Source organism: Limulus polyphemus, unplaced genomic scaffold (genome assembly GCF_000517525.1).
Source record: "Limulus polyphemus unplaced genomic scaffold, Limulus_polyphemus-2.1.2 Scaffold567, whole genome shotgun sequence".
NCBI lineage: Eukaryota > Metazoa > Arthropoda > Merostomata > Xiphosura > Limulidae > Limulus > Limulus polyphemus.
Window position 1 is genome coordinate 60,261 of NW_013666177.1, and position 14,863 is coordinate 75,123.

Genomic DNA, 14,863 nt, shown 5'->3' on the forward strand with positions numbered 1-14,863 from the left:
TACTCAAGATATTAATAACCTTGTTGGAAATTTAAATTCAGTAAACAATAAATTAAGTTAACCTTCAAAAGAAGAAAGATAAGTTTCACCATAAAAGGAAATTGTAACTGATATATTCATAAATCCACAAACTCACATCAATATGTACCTTTTTTGGTAATCATTCCAAATATATAAAATTAAATGTTTCTACAAATCTTGCAAGTAGATTATATCATTTGGTTTCCAATTAAGAAACGATAGTTAATTGATTATTAGAACTAAAAGAATTTTTAGTTCAGTGTCACTTTCCGGAAAAAGTTATACTGAGAGGTTTTGAAATTGCTAAGAATAACTTTTTTTAATAAAAAACATTTAAACAAAAGATTAATGAACCTAAAGAGAATGTTACATTTTTTGTTGTGACTCATTTTCCAAATATACATATTGATATTTCACTTGTTAATATGCAATTAAAACAAAAAGTAGATCAAAACTGAAAGATGTATTCAAAGATACTAAAATTACTTTATCAAGAAGACAACCTAAACAGTTATATAGATTAATGAATAAATATAAATAAAGAGATTTTTCTGAAGAATGTATTTTCAGTTGTGAATGGAAGAACTATAATTTAAGTTATAATAAAATGTAATGTATAATGTAATTTAGGTTACTTACCAAAACATTAAAGAATAATAATAAAGAAATTTGGTTTTTTATTGATAACTCATTTAATTGCAATGCTAAGAAAGTTATATATATATATTAGACTGTGTAAATCGTGGATAATTATATATTGATGAAGCAGATAATTTAAGGTTAAGGATAAATTTATATATATATTGCATGATAGATATTCCGAAAAAACTCGCTATGCAAACATTTTAATGACTGTATTTTGAGAAAATTTAAAGTTCTAAAATAAACATATTTTCATTTTTTCCCTTTTGGGGCATGAAATGTAAAACATGAAAACTTATTTTTCGAAAAATATTTTATAAGTTTTTTGGCGCCAATTTAAATAGATAGGAGTAAGAAGAAAGAAGTAACTGGTTGTGTAAAGTCAGTAGAAACTGCGAAACTTGTTACTAAAACTAAAATTGTTACTAAGACTTAAAAAGATATAATTAGGATTTTATTTGTTTTGAGTTTCGCGCAAAGCTACACGAGTGCTATCTGCACTAGCCGTCCTTAATTTAGCAGTGAAATACTAGAGAGAAGGCAGCTAGTCATCACCACCTACCGCCAAGTCTTGGGCTACTCTTACCACCTGGCCATGCCGGGCCATAAAAAAATTAAGTAAGAGTATAAAATTGTAGTATAAATAAATTTTATTTATATAATAATAAGAGAAAGTATAATTAGAATAAGATTTTAATTTAAAAAGAAAAGTATATTGAGCAATTTTTAATGTACTTAATTTAGAAATGGAATGTATTATATGTTTGTACATTTGGAAATTATGTGTACTTAATTTAGAAATGGAATGTATTATATGTTTGTACATTTGGAAATTATATGTACTTAATTTAGTTTATGTTTAGTTAAAAAACGGTATTGGTATGTTTTGTTACAGATTCTTGAAAAAAAAATTATATCCTGAAGAGTGACCTCGGAAGTCACGAAACCGGTAGAAGAAATAGTAAAGGAAAGAAAAAATAGAATATTTGATATTCCTGTGTTTTATTATTCATGTCTACAGGTGGATTTTATTTCTGTTTTGGTTATATATACTTTTACCCAACATTGTCTTTTATAAAAATAATAACGACTGTCGTCCTGATATAAGGTTGAGTATGGGTGTCTAGGAAAAAGGTTTCTTCCTTTACTTCAAGGGTTAAATGTAGGAATCAAACTTATTAGATGGCCATTTACAATAAGTTGAAAAAATATATATTATGTTGCAGAATTCTGCCAGATGTGTGTGCGAATTTGTTTTTTTTAGTTGTTGTTACTGGCGTAATACGTGAAGTTACTTCACACCACCATGCAATCATGAATTAACAAAATGTGAATATTAGACCTGCTTAATAATTGTTTGCTTCTTCTGAGAGGCCTAGAGAGTAAAAAAAGGTATTTTACAGCAGGTGATCATAATTGTTGAAGGATTTGGGTGATCTAAAAAGTAGTGAAAAAAGTGCTTCAATCAGCAAGTTAATACTGGTTTCTTCTCAATCTCATCTAGGTGTTCACGTTTTCCATATTATCTGTGTCAGTGACTGGAAGAGTCTACTCTACATGGAGTTTCAACTCAGGTGTCCTAGACCAGAAATATGTCGTTAATCATCGTCCACCATAGCCTCTAGCGAGTGATGGTACGTTGTTCACGTGCATGAATACTTACGTCTATTCATGTTATTACTTACAAGTGTAGAGGGAAATACCATTGCTGACAATCACCAAGTAGTGGTTAGAATTTGGAAGAGTATTTAATACTATTAAGTGCTTCTGACATCAAACAATTCAACTGACTGACAATAGTAAAATGGATTTGCCATTTTCATATCAAATTAGAGGTTTTGCTAATGATAATCAAAGTTAAGAGTTGGGGAAGAGATATTACTGAACAAAATATATATACATTTACTCAGTAGTTACTCTTAGGTGAATTATACTTCTATTTAACAGAGATGGGAGAAGATTGGTTTTATTATCTTCTCTGCATGCCACAAGTTTAATATGTATGCCTAAAAAACAAACGTTTTTAGCCTACTTAATCGTTAAAAATGCATTTTGGAGCAACGCGACATCGGACGTCAAAAATAAACAAAATATTGAAATAATAAGACTGCATAAGTCAACTGTTTTTTTTTTGGTTGTTTTGTCCATACGCATAATATATCTACACAACAAAAAAAGAAAAAAAACTTTGGATTTCCACGTACTTCGTAATTGTGAATGTACAAAAAAAAAAGATGTTGAATGTTGATGGTTTCATTGTAGGGTGGAAGTGTTTAACGTGTTAAAATAACGAGAAGAGCTATACGTCTTCTCACAAGGAAGCAATGGAACACTATGTTGTCTGTAACTCATGCTAAACAATGCTTCCGTTTCATGAAACAGAACCATGGCAATTTCCCTGTGCACCTAGAAATAAAGAGTTGGCTAGAGATAGAGTAAACATCAGAATGGTATGCAGTTAGTATTAGTTGTCCAAAAATCTGTTAGGTGGCGTGTAAGAGCACATCTTTTTGGTTGTTCATTTCACTTTAGGCATTCTAATATGTGTTTGAGTAACCAGTAATTTATGACCTGTGAACATACCGTGATCAGCAGGGGGGCAAATCCGGATACAGGGGCTTTGTTCTACTCCACCACGGGCAGACAGTGCTAAAAATGGCAGGAAATCTATCAAAAGCACAACAACTAGATGCAAGAAAATCGAACTTTACGGCTACACAACTGACGACAGTGATGGAGCAGGGGCACGCTGTCCTCGCAATATAGACACCATCTTATCTCACCTCCAAGTCTTTTTTTTTCTTGCTTTGTTGTATAAGTTCGACACGAGATAATACCGTCGAATCTAGAGATTAAAATAACACTGTGTTAGAGTATACAAATTATTCGTAATGTTCACAAACGACGTTAAACAGTCAGACATATTTAAAGATTATGTATATATATTGGTAGATTTAAAACAAATATTAGAAAATATACGAACGGCTAAATAACGTATTCATTATCACGTAAAGTTTCAAATTGATTCTAATTCCGAATTAAGAAATAGAGAGAAACATTTATTTCTAACATGACTCAAGCTGGTGGTATTTGTGTGATATCCATGCAATACCCAGAGGGACTAGAGCTTAATATTGTGGGTGTTAGAACAATATCTAAGCTTTGATAGATTATTTAGGCAGAATATTAATGATTAGTACACTTGAATGGGCGGTAACTTCCTGTTGTAGAAAAATACCCAGGTGTACAGGATAACGTTTCAGGTGTCAAATAAAACAAAACACATTGCTTGTTAAAACTCATTTAGTCTAATTCTCCACTGACGTTAATACAAGATAATAAATTATATTAACTACCAAAGGTCAACAATTTTTATCAACTCATATCACTGCTTCCCTTAAAAAAGTGTACAAAAAACACGCCTAAAATAATACTTACAGCTTATTAGAATGAAAAAGAATTTATTCAAATGTTAATATACTTTAGAAATATAACTAATTGTTCATCAATTTTTTCCTTGGGTTTCTAACTCGGGAACTTCTAAATTAAAATTATAATTTTACTAGTAACCTATAAAAATCCGAAACAGTGTATAGAGATGGACTACAACTGAACCTATGAATGAGGTTCTCATAGATTTCACACGTTGGCTTATAAGTGTGCAGGTCTGAATTAGCATTACGTAGGGACAACATTTATTTCCAGGAAAAGGTCAGAAAACTCTCATCAATAACCACCTCTACGCTATCCTTGGTCTATGTTATCTAAAAATATGGGTAGCGTGCATTAATAACAAAGAGAGGATGTTATGTTATACTGCCATCAAAATACAGCAAGGTAAACACAGAATGCATTAGAAATCCAGTTACATGCTAGCATGAAAATTATTACATTTAACCAAGTCTAATTACAGTAAACTACCAGAGTGCTACTAATAAGTGTATATATAGAAAATACATGCCTTAGAAATTTACAACCAATTAAGTCAAATACTAAATGAAAATGAGTACTTTTATCATTTAAACACGGATTATAATTTAAAACGTCGGGCTCTTAGAGATTCAATCTTTATAAAATACTTGAATCTACATAGACCTAGATAGAGGAAAATCGCTTTGAACCTCAAATTTTATTTATTTCTTTTTATCAAATTCTTTGGCTACTCCATACAAAACGAATAATGGGATTCCCCACAACATTATAACGTCCCCATAGCTGAAAGGACAAACGTGTACGGTCACAGGGTTAAGTCCAATAACCCACCCAGTCGAGCGCCGCAATCGAAAGGCTATGCCTGTACATTTGTACCTGAAAATCCTACAAAAAAAGAAAAAACTTTTCCGCATGCTGTTGCAAACATAAGTTGATATTTCCCGACATCTAAATATTGAATAGATTTGTTTGTGGTTAAGCCCGAACCTACAAAATGGGTTATCTGTGCTGTGCTCACGGGTATCGAAACCTTATTTTCACCGTAATAAGCCTTGAGACCTGCCGCTGAGCCCCTGGAGGAAGCATTAAGTAAATAACCTTTGTAGTTTCCTACATTCCTGTACCAAGAAATAATTGGAAATATACTATAAAGGAGTCATCCTAAAAAAAATTCCCTTGGTATACAAAAGAGCAAATTAGAAGCTCAAACATTCTTCTCCATACAATTATAAACACACTACTAAATTTTCAGTTTATACTAATAATTGCACGAACATATCTAATAAACATTTTGTTTTGTCATTTGATATATCATCAAACACAAAGTTGTGGGAACTTGTAGAACAAAAGCTTGTGAAAAATTACTAAGTTTGCTCATGTAGTCCGATAATTACACAGTTTATTAGTGAATTTGAATGTCTTGCTTATTAAAAATGTCTTACACTTTGAAAGATTTCTGTATCATTTTATATATTTTTATCAGGTTATAATTTAGATATGACATTATACAAGCAGTTTATTAACTTATATAATATAAACTATGTCGTAAAAAAGGGAATAAATATTTACAAATCTTAAGATGTAATTCTTACAACGATTCTTAACAACCACTGGCAAAGTAAATTGAATGTAATTCTTGCTGAAGCTCTTAACAACTGTTGATTCAGCATTTAAAATTTACTTCTTACTAACGTTTTTACCAACACAATGACACAATTAGGATGTAGTTCTTGCTAAAGTTGTTAAAAACCACTGATACAGATGTTAGGGTATAGTTCTTGCCAAGGTTGTTGAAATCACTGATACAGATGTTAGGGTATAGTTCTTGCCAAGGTTGTTAAAATCACTGATACAGATGTTAGGATGTAGTTCTTGCTAAAGTTGTTAATAATTACTGATACAGATGTTAAGATATATTTCTTGCTATGGTTGTTAAAAATCACTGATACAGATGTTAGATTGTAGTTCTTGCTATGGTTGTTAATAATCACTGATACAGATGTTAAGATATATTTCTTGCTAAAGTTGTTAAAAATCACAGATACAGATGTTAGAGTGTAGTTCTTGCTAAAGTTGTTAAAAATCACTGATACAGATGTTAGAGTGTAGTTCTTGCTATGGTTGTTAAAAATCACTGATACAGATGTTAAGGTATATTTCTTGCTATGGTTGTTAAAAATCACTGATACAGATGTTAGAGTGTAGTTCTTGCTAAGTTGTTAAAAATCACTGATACAGATGTTAAGGTATATTTCTTGCCAAGGTTGTTAAAAATCACCGATACAGATATAGTCCTTGTTTAAATTCTTAGAACAACTGCCAGAGAACTTAGAGTGAAATGTTTAGAAATTTTTAGCAATCAATCACCTTTGTACTACTTTGGATTTTATTCGTGATAAAGTTCTTAATTACTACTCACACAATATTTAGGATTTAATTCTTGCTAAAACTTTTATCAGTAACTGACAAAATACATTGATTTAACTCATGCTAAAATTCATATCCATCACCGACAAACTACTAAGTATTTAATTCTTGATAAAGCTCTTTACTAGAACTGTCACAATTTTTCAGGTCCAATTCTTTAGGACTTAATACTTCCTAAAGTTTTTAGCAATAGTTGACCCAGTACTTAGAGTGAAGTTCTTAGTGTTCATTGACACCGTACTTATCTTTTTGGTAAAGATAATAACAACCAGAAACACAAGACACGGTACTTAAGATATAACTCTTTCTGGAACTTTTAACAGTTATTAGCCCAGTATTTCGGATGTAATTCTTGCGAAAGTTTTTAACAGTCACTGACACAGTTCTGATACAGTATGAAGGATGTATTGTAGTTCTTACTAACAACCACAGATACAATTTGTAGTTAAGGCTCTTAACACATAGTACTCCGAATGTACTTCTTGCTAAAGATCTTATTAATCCCTGACACAGTACTAAGGTAGTAAGTAATTCATGTTACGTTTCTTAACAATCACTGACAAACTACTTAGGATGTTATTTTAGACAAAGTTCTTAACAATCACTAAGATATTTTATTACAATTTACAGCTTTACAATAAATAAGATTTGTTTTTAGAACAGTTACGACGTTTCGATCACTGGTGCGATCATTCTCAAGTACACAAGTTTTAACGGTAAAGAACGTTTTAGTATTTAAATCAATATTCAACAATCTAACAACGTATTTATATTCTACAATTGGTAGTGGTTTACTTATTCATACTGAGAGAGTACTTAGAATGAAATAGTACTTTGAATGCTGTTTTTATACAGAACTTCTACATCAAGTTTTGAATGTGAGTATATATATATATATATAGTTATACAGAACTTCCACATCAAGTTTTGAATGTGAGTATATATATATATATAGTTATACAGAACTTCTACATCAAGTTTTGAATGTGAGTATACATATATATATATATATATGTGTGTGTGTGTATGTGTGTGCCATCTAGAATGATCAACCCTAGGGATGTGATTCTTTGATATCAAATATTGACAGAAGTTTTGTTGAAGAATAATATACACTGTCAATCAACAGCATTAAACAAAAAACCTATGAACGAGTGACTGACAGATTTTAATACCATTTATCAATGTTAACAATAAACCGATATAAATGGGGTAGATGCATGCGTGCATGCTCAACTTTGTACGTATAAACTTGATAAAACACCAGCACATGAGAAACAGCGTACAACGATAGTTCCGCAAGCACTAGAAATATTCGCTGTGTGAAACTTCGTTAAGTGTTAACAGCAGATAATTAATGTGGCTAATTCTTCTTGTAGGCCTCACGCCGAGTCTTTAAAATAAGATAAATTACATGACCAAGTCGGCGAAAGATGAAAGCAAAGAAAACTGATAATATTATGCAAACTAAGTCGGGCGCCGAGCTGACAAAGACTGGAGGATACTTCGCCAGTGATTAGGGAGAATCACGGGATAAAGGACGAGCTCAGGGTCTTTCCAAACGTTGTTGTGGTAATAAAAGTTGATAGTAAATGACGCAAGTGTTGAATATCGATTTCGTCCCATACTAAATGCGTAAAGTGAACGCCTACGTTTAAAAAATTAAACGTTTAGGCACACGAATTTAACAAAGCCTATAAGCAGGGCTTAAACTTATACTGATGGCATTTAAAAGTCTACAAAACTTAAATGTGCATGTTTACGCCATAGTTTCACACCAACAATCAACTATTATACCATAAACGTACATATTAGGATCATCGATATCACTTTTTTATTTTAGAAATAAATAATAAAATTATTGGCAATACAGAACAAAATTTTAGAAATGTACGATAAAAGCGAAATATATATTTCATTTATTCAAAAGTACTAAATTATTAGTCAAGCTTCAGAACCTTTTACTACAAGTAGAAACATAAACAAATTTAAACAACATGATTATCGCATTCCTGGAGTTTGTCATTCAAGAAAGTAGTCCTCAATTACAGTTTTTATATTATAATCGCAAGACAATTATAACAAAAGATCTGGGCAATACCAATTTAAGGGAAAAATTCTTAACAGCATAATTTCAAAAGAGTTATCAAGTGAAGGTTACGAAGTGCAAAGTATTGTAAGTGTGAAATATTACATCAGTTGCTTTTAGAATATATTGTTCATAAGTAACTTATAAGCAATAACTCAGGTATTTAATAATGTTTCGATGAAAACAAGATACAAAAGTTGAAGTGTAAACTGAACGTCATTACCTGTTTACGTCTTTATGTAATTTTTTCTTATTACTTCTTTAACAGTTGAAAGCTGCTACATCTCGCCATTTAATAACGAGAAAATAATGTATCTTTATACTTAATGTCTTTGTGAATATAATGTGAATTGTAGTAAATTGTATTAGTCGACGTTTCGAACTAACAATAAATACCACAGTGGAATTTATTACACTAAGCTTATGCTTGTTTGGCCAGGCCTCTGTGTCACCATTTCTTTTGCGAATTTCTACTTGCCCACACTTTGAAGAGTGTATATTGTTCTGGTTACAATTTTCAAATGCCTGCTATTTTCTCTCTCTTTATTTTTCGGCTTTGTTAACATGAAACTTATGCATCATTCCATTTCAATCCAGGTCTCGTACGATTTTCAGTTACTTATCAAATTCATAATCAATAATGTCAAACGTGCTGGTAAGTTTTCTAATTAAATAGCGTCTTATGCAGCTGTCACAATGTAAATAATTCAGGTTTATATTGTTAAATCTAAGTAGTTCTTATTTGCACAAATCTTTTGAGGCACACCACAAAGAAATATATTTTCGTGTACTATATAGAGGAGATATAGATTATCAGTAAGATACTTCTGCTTGGAACATTCTTGCCTTTGGAAATATATTTCGCTTCATCTAGTCACTAAATCTGTCAAATCTCAATACATATCATATCATAGAGACAAATTTATTTTTACAACTCCTTATATGAATGATATTAAATTATAATTACCCAATAAAGTGTTATTTTCCTGAAAATAAAACTGCATTTGTCGATAATTATCTCATTAAATGTATATTTACTTTCAGGTTCTGTTTTGCTCTGCGGATCTGGCTAGCTGAGTTCGAATCGGTGCATGTCCATAAAATATTCTCCGCACTGTAGTCTGTGTCTGCGTTATAAGAGTGACACTCAGTCCTTTGACGTGGATTATATGTCTTAGTGAGCTGTTGTCTGACTGCTTTCCCTTAGATCAGTAGTTAAAAGTTAGGGAAGACGGCATATAGCCTTGGTAGGTTTTCCGTATAAACTAACTATAAATAGATTTACTTTTTTACTCAATATAATGATGCTACTATTTTTATTTCTATTAACAAATATACTACGTTTAAAGTGTATTTGTTTTTGTTCAGTTTGAATTCATTTTCTTTTTTCCTGTGTATTTACTTCCATAGTATTTTATGGTTTTAACTTATAAATTTGTAGATTATGGACAAACTTGCGTATATATTGTTTTTATTTGATTTTTTGGGTTTATTCTAAGCGCAAAACCTCATAATTCCTCAAGCTTATCGCTGAGCCATCAAGATTGGTTTTCTTTTAGACATTCAGTTCTAACATACGACATCTTGTTTGCTCTATAATTGGAATTTAAGATAATAAGCTCTCTATCTAAACAGGTCCGCATTTGTAAACCGTCAAAATGTTTAAGGTATTCAGTGTTAAGCAATAAATTATCTTATATTACGTATTTCTACCTCACCATTATAAAGCCCAGTCGGTCCGTAAGTTAGGCTTGTTTTTTACTAGGTATGCACACCAAAATATACTTCACCATACCATTAAACAATGACACTACGATCTTTTAATTAAAATATCACTGAATTTAATCGATGTATACAGTGCTGTTTAAAAAGTAGTTCTGCAGAAAATGTATCATCAAAAAGAAGTCTTCAAGGTTCTAGTTTTTCGTTGTAATACAATGGTAGCTTTCTGGAGCAGTGGTGAAAGACTTGAACTTACACATCGGTCTTTTTTCAGCAAGTTTTTACTTCAATTCCGTATAAACTGAATTAAGACATAGAAGAGTGGCTTCAAGTAACAAATTTAATTTCACATATGATGGTTACGAAATGAGGTTAAAGCTGACACACGGTGCATCACCACTGCTGTGTTAAATCTGACACATGGTGCATCACCATTACTGTGTTAAATCTGACACACGGTGCATCTTCCCTGCTGTGTTAAATCTGACACACGATCCATCTCCCCTGCTGTGTTAACTCTAACACTGCTCTGTTACATCTGACACACGATGCATCTCCCCTGCTGTGTTAAATCGGACACACGATGCATCTCCCCTGCTGTGTGGAGGGCTTAATTCTAATGATGCTTCTCTCTATATATATTACTTTAACATAGGTTCGATCCTACGTTACGCTGAGAAAAGTAGTCGTCGGTTATAGGTAAGAATTCTCGTGCTTATATTTTACACACTTTTGTATAATTACTAATGTTTTTATCAATTTTGGATAAAAAATATGACGAATAAAAACACTCAATCGATATATAAGACTTGTTTTATACTATTAACTAACCATACATCGTTCAAGTCTCTTTCCGTACTTAGTACTTATGAATATGCGTTGTCCAGGTCTCTTTCTGTGCTACTTACTATGCCTCCTCCAGGTCTTTTTCCTTGTCACCGATTGGTTATATGTACGTTATCCAGGTCTCTCTCTGTGTGCTATACACTACGAGTCCTCCGTGTCTCTTTCCTTGCTGTTGATTGACTATCCATATATGCATCTTCAGGTTTCTTTCATTAAGCAACTATGTGAAACTTGACGTTTCTTTCTATGCTACCAAGTAACTAGAAGAAAATTACCAGTACCTATAACTAACACAGTATCTGGGTAACGTGGTTAAGGTAGTGTGTGCTCTTGTTATATTATGAACTGAAAGAGAATTATATTATCATCTGTCCTTGCTGACCAGTTTCCTGTATTTTCACACGATCTATGTTATAATGCCACTATGCGAAAGCGCTCTTTACGTAAGCGAGTGCAAGTCCTAAGTGACCAAACTACGAAATTAGTGGTATAAGTGCATTACTGAAATAAGTTTAATTATTTTTTTGCATCCAATACAAGTTATTATTGAGTCACCTAAGTAGACGGTTAAAATCTGGGAATAAAATTTAAGAAAAATAACCCCAAACAACAACAAAAATATCCACAGAATACAGCAATTAATATTATACTGAGATATTATAGTTGTATTATAAACTAACAACTTTCACCGTGGCATGTCAATAACGGAGTTAACACTAAAGTGGAACAGAATATAAGAATAATGCAATAAGTATCGAACCTTGAGTATTTGTTCTGAAACTCATCTGAAACAAAACACGTGATTATGAGAATGTACTGATGTTTCTCATATCGTGCTACATTGTAAAAGAACGTTACAAGTTCACAACCTAAAAATCCTTATATCTGGAAATTGTCACTACTTTATGAATGGGAACAAAACCATAAGGGCAGTATTTATTATCATTATTTTTCATATGTGGAATGGAAACAAACAATAATTTTCAGAAAAAATTATTCACTATTTGCACTATTATTCCGTGGCACTCGCCCAGTGTAGTAGATTACAATAAGCCCAATGAGTTAAATATGGTTTTTTTTGTTAGTTAGGATTAAAAAAGTTTGAGAATATAATTACTCCGGGCAATAATAGTATAATCGAGTTACAGACTGACTGTTTAACGCGACAGCTAGCAAATATCTATCTCCTGTAGAAGGTATATATAACTCACATGCTTGGAAGTTGTATGGTTTGACACACATCTTTTATTATTAAAAAAAATACTTTTTACAAAGTTTAATTAGGCTGATGTGTTTGAAATAGTTTGAAAGTTATCAGAAAACGAAAACTGTCGCAGAACGTATGCCAGAAAAAGACTAATAAACAAACAAGTGAGAAGAATGTATGAAAATGATCGTGATTTGTTACCTGACAACTGCCCCCTAAAAAAAATTGCCCCTCCCCAGACAACTGCCTACCGCAGCCACATCTTTTTATATTAATATGACTGACTAAAAATAGAAAAATAACAACACATATTTCTTGTATTTCATAGAAGAATGAATTATCTAAAACTGTTCAAGTAAGAGAAAATAACACAGGTTTCATGTTAAGTTTTGTTTATTGTAATAAAACAAAGGTGTTAAACTATGTTAAACTAAAACTGTAAATTATGAGTCATTCCTTTCTCACAAAGTCCAACAAATTGCGGTATTGTAGGGAAAATTCAGGATTTTTCTAAATATTGCCTTATAAAGTTAAGAACTTAAAACTTATATATTATTAAAATATGGATTATTAGGTACAATTTTATGCTATTCTAATTGGTATAACATAAACAAAAATTACTTTAATTGAACTGTGAGTGTAAAAAATAACCGGGGTGAGAGGGTTAAACAGTTTTGTAAAATATAAGAAATATGTTATTTTTCCTATGTAGTAGTTTTATTAATATAAGAAGATATGACTGCGGGAGGAATTAGTCCGGGGGGGGGGGGGGTTCGTTACGAGAGCAGTTGTCCTACAATCATCGTGATTGAAGCTTCAATGGCAGAAAGATGAGCCATTCTCTATTGATCATGAAAGTTTTTTATCAAAATTCCACCTCAGAGGTTCTCATTCCACGGAATTTACTTACAATAGGATTGACCAAGGCGTTACATTACGTTCATAGTCCAGTCAGTCTATATTTCAACATCAAACTAATTGCAACAGAATTTTTTGGGCAAGAATAATGTAAAACTTTATTTCTTGAACAACATATCAAAAGCCTAGAAAAATCCAAATTGGGGAAATTACAAAAAAAAGTTTTTAAAAAGTAAATTTTGCCATTTTATAAGTGGTACATATAAGCCACCGTATAATATATGCTTATCTTAGAAATTTGTTAGTGACCGGTGATATACAAGTAGTGAAAATAAAATGAACTGTGCATGGTAAGTTTCTTGCATTGTATTGTTTATTATATGTGCAAAACGTATATCCTAGTTGATTTATAATGCTAAAATGTCCGTAAATTATGCAAACAGCCGATGAATCAGATTGTGTCATCACTGTCATGCGTTTTCTCGGCGGCAGATAGGCCTTGTGAGCTTTGCCCTAAATCAAAAAATGCAATAAAACAATGCACTTTTGCGGATGGCAAACATGTAAAAATAATGCGTATTTATATGTATAAAGTGATGGAAAGTTATTGTTTTTGATAACTAACGATACATTTGTACTATAAGGTTCATTATAATGCCTTACAAAAGAAATTAAAAAAAAGAAAATCAGTGACGTAACTGGGTCGATTTTTACAACTACGGAAGTCCATTCGTGCCTTAATTTGGAAAAAATCATAAAAATTACAAAAAAATATAGAACAACATCATTTTGCTCACGTTGGCATTATTCTTGTGTGCCCTTATATTTAACAACATATTATATGAATTTTGTGTTACCACATATATATATAAACAGTCCTATTTGTAGATGGAAACCCCAGATATAAAACGTGCTAATATATGTTTAAATTATTTTACAAACAAGCATTGAATAAGTGTTTGCTTTATAGTTACGTACCTTATTGACTGTTATCAACAACAACAACACTCATACAATAAGTGGATGTAGACCTATTCTTTAGACTCGCTCCAAATTAACACTACTTTTAATTAAAAACTAACACCCTGGAGGTATTTCATAAGAACTCATTAGATAATCTATGTATTCAAACTGTTTTAGGTCTGTTTTTATTTTGTTTTTAGTCCAATAGTTATAAGGTTACTTTTAATGTATTTACAGATGGAAATACTAAACTCCTCTCACGTTTGTGTTATTTGTAAGGGAAGTTTACAGAATGAAAAAGCTATTGTGCAGTTACGACTGAAAGGGTCTGCTGGTATAAACATTGCAAGCACTAAATGTGGTGATAACATACTCACTGTTCCAGGACAATATGTTCCCAAAGAATGTCTTCAAAATTACTGTAATACAAATGTCATTAAACGTGATAGTAAAACTTCTTCACATATTCCTACATGTAAATTTCATTTACTAAGATCTGGTAATGAGCAGTTTTGCTTTTAAGAACAGTGCTTGTTTTGTGGCCAAGCTGCAAAATTATCTGGAAAAAGTGAGGATTAGATGTGTTTCCTGTCAGAACTATAGACTTCCAAAATAGTATTACCAAAGTATGCATTGAACATGCTGATAGGTGGGCT

At 31.6% G+C, this 14,863-nt stretch overlaps 1 long non-coding RNA gene across 1 annotated transcript; it reads right to left on the reverse strand.

Moving 5' to 3' along the window:
- Nucleotides 1–1,233: 1,233 nt before the first annotated feature.
- On the reverse strand, nucleotides 1,234–14,299 carry LOC111085709. The gene is made up of 4 exons (XR_002610511.1): nucleotides 14,223–14,299; nucleotides 12,647–12,648; nucleotides 3,412–3,417; nucleotides 1,234–1,244 (listed from the first exon to the last, which is right to left on the reverse strand). It is a non-coding gene; the product is annotated as an uncharacterized LOC111085709 (long non-coding RNA).
- Nucleotides 14,300–14,863: the final 564 nt, after the last annotated feature.